The sequence below is a fragment of the Anticarsia gemmatalis genome, chromosome 25 (assembly GCF_050436995.1).
Source record: "Anticarsia gemmatalis isolate Benzon Research Colony breed Stoneville strain chromosome 25, ilAntGemm2 primary, whole genome shotgun sequence".
Lineage (NCBI taxonomy): Eukaryota > Metazoa > Arthropoda > Insecta > Lepidoptera > Erebidae > Anticarsia > Anticarsia gemmatalis.
In genome coordinates, this window is record NC_134769.1 from 7,008,983 (window position 1) to 7,021,540 (window position 12,558).

The following is a 12,558-nucleotide window of genomic DNA, read 5'->3' on the forward strand; positions in this document are numbered from 1 at the left end:
AGTGATTTTTACTTTAAATTAAATATTTCTTTGACTTCTTATGATTAAATGAGTTTTGAGCACTTACGAGTAATTTAAAGGATTATAAAAATATGTTATTTTTTCTTTATCTTTAATTAAATGATTCATACTGCAAGATGAAACAAAGGTAAACGGTGAAACATAATTGGATGATAATTTTATTTGGACATAACCAAATCACCCTTTGAAGAACCATGGAGGTTTTTCACTACCACTTCGATATGGATTAAGTCTCACTATAGTACAGTTTTGATATGAAAAATACACTAAATAAAGTATGTACAAAACACAAGTCTGGCTCTGTACTTAAGGATTTACCCACTGAGACCGTGATTAAGGATGATGAATGCAATCGTGTGAATTGATACAAAACATAGACCGAAATAGTAACTACTACTATGTTTATAATGAGGAAGGTGACATAATATTCTACATATTTGGTCTTTGCTTTATTGGTAGTTTGGTACAAATAGCGCTTCTACGGACCACGCGTGTTGTACTTGTAATAAATGAATGATTTTTGAAATAAATGAAACATGATTTTATGATATTAATATTTGTATTTTTTTGCTAAAATTGTGGATTACAAAGACTGTTATAGTGATTTATAATGTAATTGAAGACTTTAAAATATTGAAGTGAGGATTAAAATCTTCAATGAGTTTTTTTACAAGATAACAATTTCGTAATGAGATGACATGATTTACGATGATTACATAAAGACCGTTATCAGTACATAATCAGTCATGAAACCTTTAAAAATCAAGATGTATCACTTAAAAATAATTTCCACTGGCCAAAAAAACACGTCACTTTTTAAAAATGCACCTCAAAGATTCGCTCACAAGTTTTGAAACCCATAAAAGGGAGATGATTTTTTCGAAAAATTTTCGATTTTTATGTCCTTTACCGGTTGCGACCGTCCGACGCGTCCAGGTGAACTGAACTAATGAGATGCGATGCTCCAGCGCAAGTCTGAAGCTGAAATCTTAGGCCGTGTACTGAGATGAGCGAGAGCGGATTGTGCAAACACGATAAAAATAACTTTAAAATATATTTTTTTCTAATCGTGTTTTTAGCTGTTTATAACAGGTAAATAGAGTTTTTATTTACATTTATAAAGAAAAATATGATAGTAATTTACCTACAGATAGAGGAAATTAAAGGGCCATAAAGTTTTTCATAAATAACGGATAATGCATTTTAATCGTTATAAATATAACAGGAAAGGTGTTAAAATTAACTACTTCATCAGAGGTTGGAATAAAAACATCGTAGAGTTTTCTCTTAGAAAAACCAAGCGTAATTTTTCCAATGAGAATATAGACAACAGGTATTAAAAAAAAATTACAACAATAGAGATACATCATTGATATCTCAGAATAGTTACAATTTAATAAGACTATGTAAACGTGCAGTTTTTCTAACCACAGTCGATGTCAAAAATATATAAGATGGACATTTTGACACTTGTCAGTCTAATTTCATTTTAACTGCAATACCGTGACGTTGCACTTACTCGCATAGCGGAATATAAATAGGTGTCTTATTTATCTACTGATGTGTTAGTAATTATTTACTTTATATAGAAAATTCAGAAAATGAATTGAAATAAGATTCAGTCAAACGTACTATGAGTTATTTTGAACAGCTTTGGCATAAAACATAAATAGCTTGCGCAATTATCAAATAAGAAAAAAAAAAAAAGTTAATCTAAATTCAAATTTGCGTTTCTGTATGTGACTTCACTGTTTTTATTTTGATGTATTGCCATACAATTTAAACCCTGAATATTTGTTTATATATTTAAATTATATGAAAAAATCCCAAAAGATTCAAGTAAGGTAAGTTTTAATTAATCAATTTACCGGATTCAATAGATTTTTTTGTCGAAATAATGATATCATATTTAACAAAATATTTCTGTATGCATTTAATTAATATGTGCAATACTTTTTGTTGTTGATAAAAAGTACATGTTTGTATAAATCTTACATACAAATCAAAATACTCGACTTTACTTGAATATCTTTACAACACAATTAAGTGCTATAGTTTTTCCTATTCTAGGTAATTTGAAGTAATTAAAACAACGTAACGTCAACACAAATAATTGTACGAAATGAGGAATGAACTCCCGACCCGCACACTAGATAAGAATGTTGCTAATAATTCCACATTTGAGTACTCATATGACTATGTAGTCTACTTTCTCATTATCTGAATTATAAGTATGTAAGTCCAGAAGACTACACACTGCTTCGTAAGGAAAGCATAAACTAAATACACATTACACATAATATAATATGAAAGGTTCAATTACAATGTTAGTCTTATGTAATAACTAGCTGACCCGCGCAACTTCGCTGGCGTAACATTTTTTACTGATACTCTGCTCTTATTGGTCGTAACGTGATGATATATAGCCTATAGCCTTCCTCGATTAATGGGCTATCTAACACTGAAATAAAATTTCAAATCGGACCAGTCGTTACTGAGATTAGCGTGCTCAAACAAACTCTTCAGCTTTATGATATTAGCAAAGATATAATTATGGCTAGATACTCTAATATAAGTAACGAAAGTTGAATAGCACTTTGGCCGAACCGGGAATGGAATACAGGACCTGTTGTCAATAAAATAAATGTACTGAAAATTATTCTTCTAAATAGAATCAAGAAACCCCAGGAATATGTTGTATATTTTCCTAAAGAGTTGAATAATATTATAATGTTTCTTGGTAGTTATAAATAATGTTAGATACTATATCATGGTTACTGATGATTGCGTATAATAGTCTTCCTTATTCCATGAGTAATTACGTCATTTATCGAATTATAAATTAAATTTACATTTAATAGAATCAAGTAGCTATTTTCCTGATTTACCTATAAAAACACAAATACATACACGTATAAAATCAAGCCTTTCACCCATTGGGTACCTATGCAGATACCAAAGACAATTTCTTGTTGCGATCCCTACAAACATTCCCTGGTTTATTCAAATCCAAAGCATTTATAACGAAAATAAATAATCACTAATCATTATAATAAAACATATTTTTCGAAATAAATGACTCTATTGCGTAACTATCAGCTACGAGAACGCATTAGCTACGAAAGCTCACAACTCGTAGCAATTTCGTAGACAAGCTTCGACTGTAATTAAACAGACGTACAGTGCTACAATTTTGTATGTTTGTTATTGTAAATACTACGTCTCAATATAATTCATCGAGTACGATCGTTGACAGCAATAAATTACAATTCAATATCTTGTATTTACTAACAAAATGTATTTACGTTTTTATCTACAGTTCAATGTTTTGTGAGATGCAAATGTAAATGCCATCAAAAACATTCTGTAAAAACCTCAAGTCTCGCCGTAAAAAGTTGTGAGATCTATATAATACCAAGTCGATTAATCTATTTAGTCTCTACTTAAAGGACCTTCTGTCTTAAGTTATTACATATGTTATTATCATGCCAATTTTAAAAAAATACCTTTAGAACAAATAGACCGACCTGGCCATCGCATGATTTGATTATTAGTATGTATCACACTACACAGCACGACAAGAAGTTAATGCTCCTGAAATGTTAATAATGGCGAATTTGTGTTTTCTTGCGATGACCAAGTCGATCTATTTGTTTTAAAGGTATTTTTTTAAAATTGGCATGATAATAACATATGTAATAACTTAAGACAGAAGGTCCTTTAAGTAGAGACTAAATAGATTAATCGACTTGGTATTATATAGATCTCACAACTTTTTACGGCGAGACTTGAGGTTTTTACAGAATGTTTTTGATGGCATCTCACTTCTTTTTGTAGAGCGAACATAAGTCCAATTTGTATGGAAAGACGTTTTTTTTCATAATTCAACATATTTTCTTATGGGAATGTTGTTCAGTTTCATGGGCTAATCACCCTTACCCACCCTTTACCACCTCCCGTTATGCCTCATATAGTAGGTACCTATTTACACCTATTTATTTTATTTTCTACAGTAATAATAATTCATTAACTGCAAATGTAACCTTGTAATCTTATACATTTATATGGGATTACAAAGTTATTGTTGCAGTTGGTGTATTTAGAAAACTGGACCGAAATTAGAAAATATTAAATTTTTCCCATGATTAAGACACTAAACCCTATTTGTATTCTAAATTTTAAGCTTCTAAGTCTGCTAGAAGTACCTTAGACTTTTGATGATCGGTGAGTCAGTGAGTCAGTGAGTCAGTGAATCAGTGAATCAGTGAGTGACAAAATTCAAAATTTTAACAAGTTGTCATTCTTAAACTACTGGTTCAAATTGACTGAAATTTTAAATATACCGTGTTTATATAATGACTGATTAGTTGCTGAAAATCCAGGCTTCTTGTTTTATCCACAACGAAATTATAGGGGTGTCAAAAATAGCCCGAATTGCTTCGAGAAAAGGATGTTACGGCCGTGCCGCTTTTTTTTTGCTCGACTTGCGGGGGCACTTCCGTGCCCCCAGATACTGCAGTTTTTGTACCTAGAATAGTATTTTTGGGGAATGACATCAAGATCTTTCTTTAAATATAAAAAAGAAGGTGCTTGCCGATTATTTTATTTTTACAAAAAGACAACTCCCGCACTAAGAATCGCTCGTGTATCGCGGGGACTTTTACAAACATACAAACACCCGAAACAATTATTTGTGCGATCCACAAATAATTGTTCCGTGTGGGAATCGAACCCACGACCTTCCGACGCAGTGGTACTGGCTCGAAGGGTTAAGTAAGCCTTAGTATGGAGATGGAGAAGGAGAGAGTTAATGTAACTATATAATATTAAGTTTGTTTGCAATTAAAGGATCGTGTGTGAGTTGTCTAAGGATTTTTTTTTTCAATGTAATAATTAAAAAGATGAAAAAGGTGTCTTTTTCTTCGACTTATTTTTTTAGTTTAACTTTTGAAGACTTATTGATAGAACACGTGAGATACTAAATTAGTGGGGAAGTACCGGCATAATAAGGATATGCGCACTAATCCGCGACGTAACATAAATCAAAATACTTTATAACCATATAATTTTTGGTGGCTTCAGTTTTTTTGGGTCTTACATAGTATCACGCTTCTTACCATACGTACGGGTACACAGAGACCGAAGATTGTCATGGTTATTTTGGTACTTATGTCCGATAATAGTAAGTTTTTTAAATCAAATGTTTGTTAGATTTATTCTTCTTGTAGAATTAGTATTTCATTACCATCATCACCAATCGAAGGGCACTATAAACTAAAAGTGCATAGTTTTATAAAAATACAAATCAAAATAATATACTATTAGAATAAGGAGCTTGCTGGCGATAAGGTGTTCTGGAAGAAAAGGGAAGAAGCCTTTGCTCAGCGGTGGTTTACACAAACAGGTTAAGAAAAAATATTATATACCATCATTTTAATATAAAAACATAAATAAATAAAGTCTACATCGATCTCCGGTCGCGGCCTAACAATTGCCTAATATAATTAGCACAGTTTGTTACACTTAGTGCGACCTCCAATACAATACCGTTTATCGATACAGCTAACAACTCGATAAATATCGTTATAACGTCAATAAACGATTCACGTGATGAGGTCCGTCATTTCTGACTCAAAACACCTTTTAAAGTAAATTACACAGTTGCTATGGAAAAAGTAATATATACGGTGGTAATTTAACAATATTATGACTATTTCAAATACTTGTAAAAAAATTAAACAATCGCGAATTCATATTTGACTTTGACTATACTTCTATAATGTCTTAATCGGTATTACGATCTTTACTTTCTAACTCCGGACAATCTCTGAGGATTTTTTAAAAGAAGAACACAGAAACTTAGACCCTATAAACACAGTCCTGCACAGTTGACTGCTTTCAATCAAATACTAGTATATGCGATATTTCATTGAAATATACATCGGTAAGGAGAATATACTTACATACCAATAATACAAAAGCTGTAGAATTTTTATCCGCTAATCGCAGGAGCTAGTAAATGAATTACAAAAAAAATTGTTTTGTGATAAATAGTCCATTTTCTGAAGAAGGCTCTATAACTAATAATAGGAGGGGAGCTGAAAATTGACATCCGTGCCGACGAAGCCGCGGGCGGCTTAGTCAATCAATGAATATTAATTAAGAACTTGCGCCTTGTCCATAATGACTTAATAATTGATTTCCGACAAATAAATTGCTAAACGTTGAGAAATTAGAGTTCAAATCAGGAACTGTGTTTAATTTTATTTACTTCTGACTTGAATACAATCCTTAGATTTGATTTGACAGGTAATATAAACTGGAATTAAACTATAGCCGCGCTAGTAGTGGTTCCGAGTCCCACCCGGGACAATTATATATGTATGTGATGAGCACCGGTATCTGTCCAAAGCCGGATTGTTAATATAATATAAGTTTTCTTTTTTGTTTAAAAATAATTTTATTATCAGTTTTTTTATTGCAAAGCACAAGCTCTGTTTAGTTTGAAATCAAATAACCGTATATGAGTAATCCAATGATATTTATTTATTTACCTACAAAACACCGCAGCAAATCAACAACAACAAGAAAAAACCAGTCCACATAAAACTTAATAACTTCAAATTAGAAAAAAATCTATGGGACTTCACCTATAAGTTATGTAACCGCAAAACATGGTACAAACACGAGAATCACTTATCAAACCTACAATTATCTGGTACCGATTTCCTTTATTATTACTTGCTACATACAAGGAAACCTTTTTTATGGAAATAACGCAGAAGTTTTGATGCAATCGTTAGGTATATGTATGTGCAACCATTATCGTCTGTTTAATTGTTGTAGGATATTCGGTTCGTGTTTTATTAAAATATGAATAGTATAAGAACCTTAGATTTTTTTTATTCCAATCTGCTTTTAAAGTTGCTTGCCTATAATTTTTACTTTGAAGAATATCCATTTTTCTTGGTTTCTGACCTTTTCGACAATCTAGTGTCCATTAGCAATAGTATTTCGCTATTTATCTCAATTTTATTGCTAGTGCCGTCAAGCTACTTTATATCCGAACAGAAAAAAGGCTACTCTACTTTAAATAAGACATGAAACATAGATAAGCATCAAGCATGACAGCAATATTTTAAGGGCCGCATAAAATTGACCAAACATTTTGGTAATCCGTCATAACTCACTATCTTTGAGAACCTTAGCATCCAACATTCATAGTTGTCATCGATTTATTACGCAAAGGAAATCCCAAATACAAATTCACAAGAAAGTCAAACTATCGAGACATAATCTACCCGTCAATTATTCAAAGCACGCAGTACATTGACATATTAGGATGATCCGTGAGTCAGACACTGGTCTACGTGCGGAAGTGTATGCGTGGCCATGAGTAGCACGCGAGTGAGGGAAACGGACTAAGATTGATTTGAACACGCAAAGGATGTGGAGATGCTTTCCTTATGACCAGCTGGTATGGAGACCTTTGAACTGAGCGTAGAGTAGTTGGAGGGTAATTTTATGGCTTAAGCGCACCTTCTACTACTGCAAGGGGAATTTTAGAGATAAGTACATGTTTCAGGTTTGAAACTTTTATCCTTCAATCCTTTCCCAATTGTTTTAGAATAGGTAATTCTAACACTTTTTGTAAGTGTTAACATAAGGCCATAATGATTTGATCTGATCTGACTGTTGCTAGTTTAGTCTCTAGGATTACTGTCGCAAGACCTGTCTAAGAAGTATACAATTTAAATATCTGTCAAATCATTCAGACAATGAATTGAAGTAAGATTCCGACTATGTCGTAGACCTAGATTTATGATCATAGTTCATTCAGTGTGGCTTTCAGACGTCTTTTGAGTTTCATCAATGCGCATCTAATATCACAAAGATTACCAGGAGTCATTTTTGATACAATATTCCACTTTTCTCTCAGACATTTGGCAGTCGTGACCTTATGATAACAAAGGAATATTCTCCCGGTTAATTCGCACGAAATTCACAGGCGAAACCATAAAATATCATGTTAGTGTGTGACATGTCAAGTTCACTCACATCCCGAGTCCTGAGGATATCCTTGCCGCAATTTTTTTGGTAATGTAGACCAGAGTTCAGTAAACACGCAGCTTCCGTATCTTATTATGTGAATCATGTTCAATGGAGATGAGTGTTACTTTTGTGAGAGACCACGAGTTTAGGTTTGTTTTAAGTGAAGTTCTAAGACGAAGATATTTGTACCGGTGATGAGTAAAACAATGCCTAATTATAGTTAGCAATTAAAAAGAGTATCCAAGAGTTTCTTGCTAGCTATTCTAAATGGTCCTACCTTCGGAACTGGCGGTAAATTCACTCTCTGTATATTATCATAACTGTCAGTACTTGACCTATATGAAAGTAACAATGATTTTGATTGCCCAGAATTCCCTTTAGATAAAATAAAAACCACTATTCTCCTATACAATAATAATTCCAATGTTTTAAAGAGTAGTCATACCCACGTAAAAATAAACCCTCAAAAGTTATCTCAAGATGATAAAACTGTCCAAACCATAACATAGGCAAGAAAGTAATTTATCTAAGTACTTAAACAAAGTTCTAGTCCCCCAATGAGTGACGTTACAGATACAATTTCTAGCATCGTGTGAGGAGTTAGTTACAATAAGTCGCGGAAGTATAGCCGGCCGTGGCTGAGACCATTGCGCGCGTTTACATTGTTACACGGCACGAGAATTCACGAGGGACTTGGGTCTTTTGGGACTGTATTCAATAAGTGTTTTGTTAGTAATTATTATGGAGTTAACATTGAAATTATGTAATGCTATGTTTATTGCTTTGTTGGCATATTTTCAATTTTATATTGTAGTAACGTGTCCCAAAACGTGATTTGCTACTGGGATTTGATATAACATAAACATAATAATATCAGCACATCTAACTTGGCCTCGATTACGAAACCGAGACGTGATGATTTACAGATAATTAGTTTAAAACACCCTCAGTAAATTTTAAAAAGAAAACGAAGGACATTTTACAAAAATCATTTTCTATTACTCTACAACCTTAAATTGCTATTTCAATGTAAAACATAACAAAAAATCCTTGCTTCCACAATTTATCACATAACGAAAATCGGAAGAACAACATAAACTATGTCATAACAATCAATGATACGATAATAAAGTCGTCGTCGTATAAATTACCTGTATTTAAATAATCAAATGGTTATCTGTTCAATAATGGCAATAACCGCGAAGGAAGGTCAATGTTTATGGCCGGGTTATCTTTACTATTGATATCAATGTGATATAAGTTTTTGACCAAATAATTCATTTTTTTTTTAGGACGGGAATTGTTTCTAGAATATTTAAAATTTGGTGCTAATTTATTCATATTTCACTTTAGTTTTAAATTAATAAATATGCGCCCTATACTTTCAAATGTAGGGGAAAAGTCCGCCAGGCTAAAATGGAAATGCTATATTACTCGCATTCATCTGGAAGGGTGGGCTCATATATCCTAGACGCATTTGAGAAGGACTTGTCAGAGCTTGCCGCCGATAGGGTGATTTAGATGGAAATGGGGGAGGCCTTTGCCCAGCAGAGGGATACTAAACGAGGCTAAGAAAATATATATCACTGACCCACGCAACTCCAAATATGATTTTCACAAATAATCAAAATAATCTTTCGAAATAATAAACTTTAATCTCAAAGATTTATTAGCAATTACAGGGCAGCTACAATAAAAACAACAAGATAATAAACATCAGTACAACCGTTTACATCATAAAGTTAGTTAAAATACAAATCTCGTGCCGTATACAACAACGGACACGTACAAAGTCTTCCCCTTACGAGTGCACAATTACCTATTATGCTTGTTCCTTCACGCGCGAGACGCGAACCGAGTGCGGCGTACTCGCAAATATAAAGGTCTACGTCTGTCTATTATATGTTTACTTTCAAATAATACACGAACACTCGCTAATAAAATAAACGTGCTTCAGAATTGTATCATTTATTTCTCAGATACACTATCTAATTCCGTAAATCCCCATTAGTCTACTACACTTAAACTAAATTTGACGCTTAGCAATATATTTATAAGTGAGATGGCCCCTGTAGTACGAGGAGTATCAAGTTATATGCGTAATTTAATGATGTTCGCCAAACTGTACAAAATGTATTGCCCCAAAGACCACAGTTTTCTAAATAAACTCTAAAGATAAAAATACAAATAAACATTATGCGTTACTACATAATACAACAAAATACAAGTCTTGAACAGTATTATAAAACGCAAGCTAATTTTAACATGACTTACTAGCAGCGTAAACTAAAAACACAATAAGGAAAAGTGCGAAAAACCTTCACCAACAAACTAAATATATTCACACGACCCAAAAGAAAAGTAACAAAGCAAGCAATCAATCATATCAAATGACATTTTAGCCATATAAGGTGTCAATTAATTCATAGTATAACCTAGCACATAGCCTAAAACAAGGTTGTCTATTCAAATATCAAAATGCAGAACTCGTGCGGCCAAGTACAAAGTGGCGAGAGGTCAGAAAATATTGAATAACTATCAATGTCAATGGTCGCATACATTCGCATAAATATACGAGATCTCCACCTGAATTTTAATATTGGGATAATGTATTCGAGTCTAGATGTATGGGAAGTCTGGATTTTGATGACATTTTTGTTCCGTTTTGTATTTTCCTTCCTTATAGTATAGACTGCTTACAAGCATAGGGTGACCAGTAGCAGTCATTTATCGTATGATATTTCAACCTACTGTTAAAGTTGTTCAAACTGCCCGAAAGGCCTTTGACATGACTTAGCGAATTGATAATGGAAGATGAGTCTCTTAGGGTTGTTGGGAAAACCAAGACTTCTGTCCAGGTATCACAAAAAATGGAGTAGGAACCTACAAGTATTTTTACAACAATATGAAAGAAATAAACTCTTCCGAAACACACTTCAGCCCAATAAATAAATAACTTTCTTTTTGATGCCACTAAAATACTACATATAAGACCCTCCCAGAGAACATCTGTGGTACTTTTTACTTCTACGAATGCTCTATAAAGACCCCGTCTAACCTGTATTACGTTTCTCTTATTACACATACAAACATATCTATAAATAAGCAGTTTTACCACATAAATAGGACGGCATCTTACCAATAAATTTTATGATATACTAGCTGACCCGCGCAACTTCGCTTGCGTCACGTAAGAGAGAATGGGTCATAATTTTCCCCGTTTTTGTAACATTTTTCGTTACTACCCCGCTCTTAATGGCCGTAGCGTGATGATATATAGCCTATAACCTTCCTCGATAAATGGGCTATCTAATAGTGAAAGAATTTTTCAAATCGGACCAGTAGTTCTTGAGATTAGCGCGTTCAAACAAACAAACAAACAAACAAACTCTTCAGCTTTATAATATTATATATAGTAATAGTAATATAGTAATAGTATAGATTTCGTATCCGTCCATATCTGGATAAAACTAAACAATAGGACATTTCCACGTGCTAAACGAAGCATGTACTGATTTCAAACGGGTATTTTATTGAAAGATACCATTGTTTGTTTTATTCATCAAGAAAATGAGAACTAAATAGTTACTGTTCCCTTCAATAATAAATCTTCTTAATATAATTGTTATAATAATAAGTATTAGTATTTATTGTTTCTGTTTTAGTAGGTCGGGGAAAAAGTCCTTTCGCATTATAGTATGTATGAACTTGTAATAAAATCTATTTGGCTTCAAGAATCACAAATGAGTACAGAGTAGGTTTCTTCCAGTGAGCTCGTGAGGTACCGAAATATCGAGCTTTTTTGTGTAGAGAAAATATTTTATTACAAATTCATTATCATTATACATACTATAATGCGAAAAGTCTTTTTCCCCGACCTAATATTTCTTCTCTACTAAAACGACAGCATAAATATAATTTGAAGGCGGAAATTATGTCCTGTTGTGGACCAATTTAGTAAATTATATTCACTTGCATATAATATTTTTCTTTAAAGAAAGAAAAAAGACGATAATATTGCGAAGTCCTTATTTTATTGTATAGAAAATTCTAACGTTTATTGGTAAAAAATACCTAACAGGTGTCTTTTCACTTGGGAAGACCCTATAACGCGGCCGTGGTTTTAATCCGGTAAGTCCTTAAACACAGCCGTACGAGCTACGAGCCCAATACATAATTCTGGAGCTTATCACACAAGGATATTAAAATTCAGACCCTAATATGTTCTGGTCGTAAACATGGTGATGACGTATTATTAAACTAAGCGAAGGTGCGCTGATTCACTTGTTTATTGATATTGATTGCCAATAATCTGCACGTTGCCGCGTTGCAAACACAATAGGCCAATTATAGAACAATTTAATAAATTTCTTCGCCACAGAGAATGTAACGAAAGGTAAAACTATATCTCTATACCTACTTGTTGATTTTTGCTCTTCGAATAATTTTGGTGTCGCGAAAAATGACTAATTGTAGTTTTGTAGT

The 12,558-nt window shown here is 32.9% G+C and overlaps 1 protein-coding gene across 6 annotated transcripts in view; it reads right to left on the minus strand.

Moving 5' to 3' along the window:
• ClC-a (chloride channel protein 2) overlaps positions 1–12,558 on the minus strand; it is a 74,189-nt gene that overhangs the window by 38,393 nt on the left and 23,238 nt on the right. The window contains exon 1 of one of the 6 annotated variants that reach the window (XM_076130983.1): positions 932–977. The exons of 1 other annotated variant lie outside the window; for it this stretch is intronic. The gene's annotated coding sequence lies outside the window, so the exon portion shown is untranslated. Of the gene's footprint in view, positions 1–757; positions 978–12,558 lie in introns of those variants that run through there. 4 more of the 6 variants (XM_076130981.1, XM_076130982.1, XM_076130986.1 and 1 more) reach the window with 4 other exon arrangements.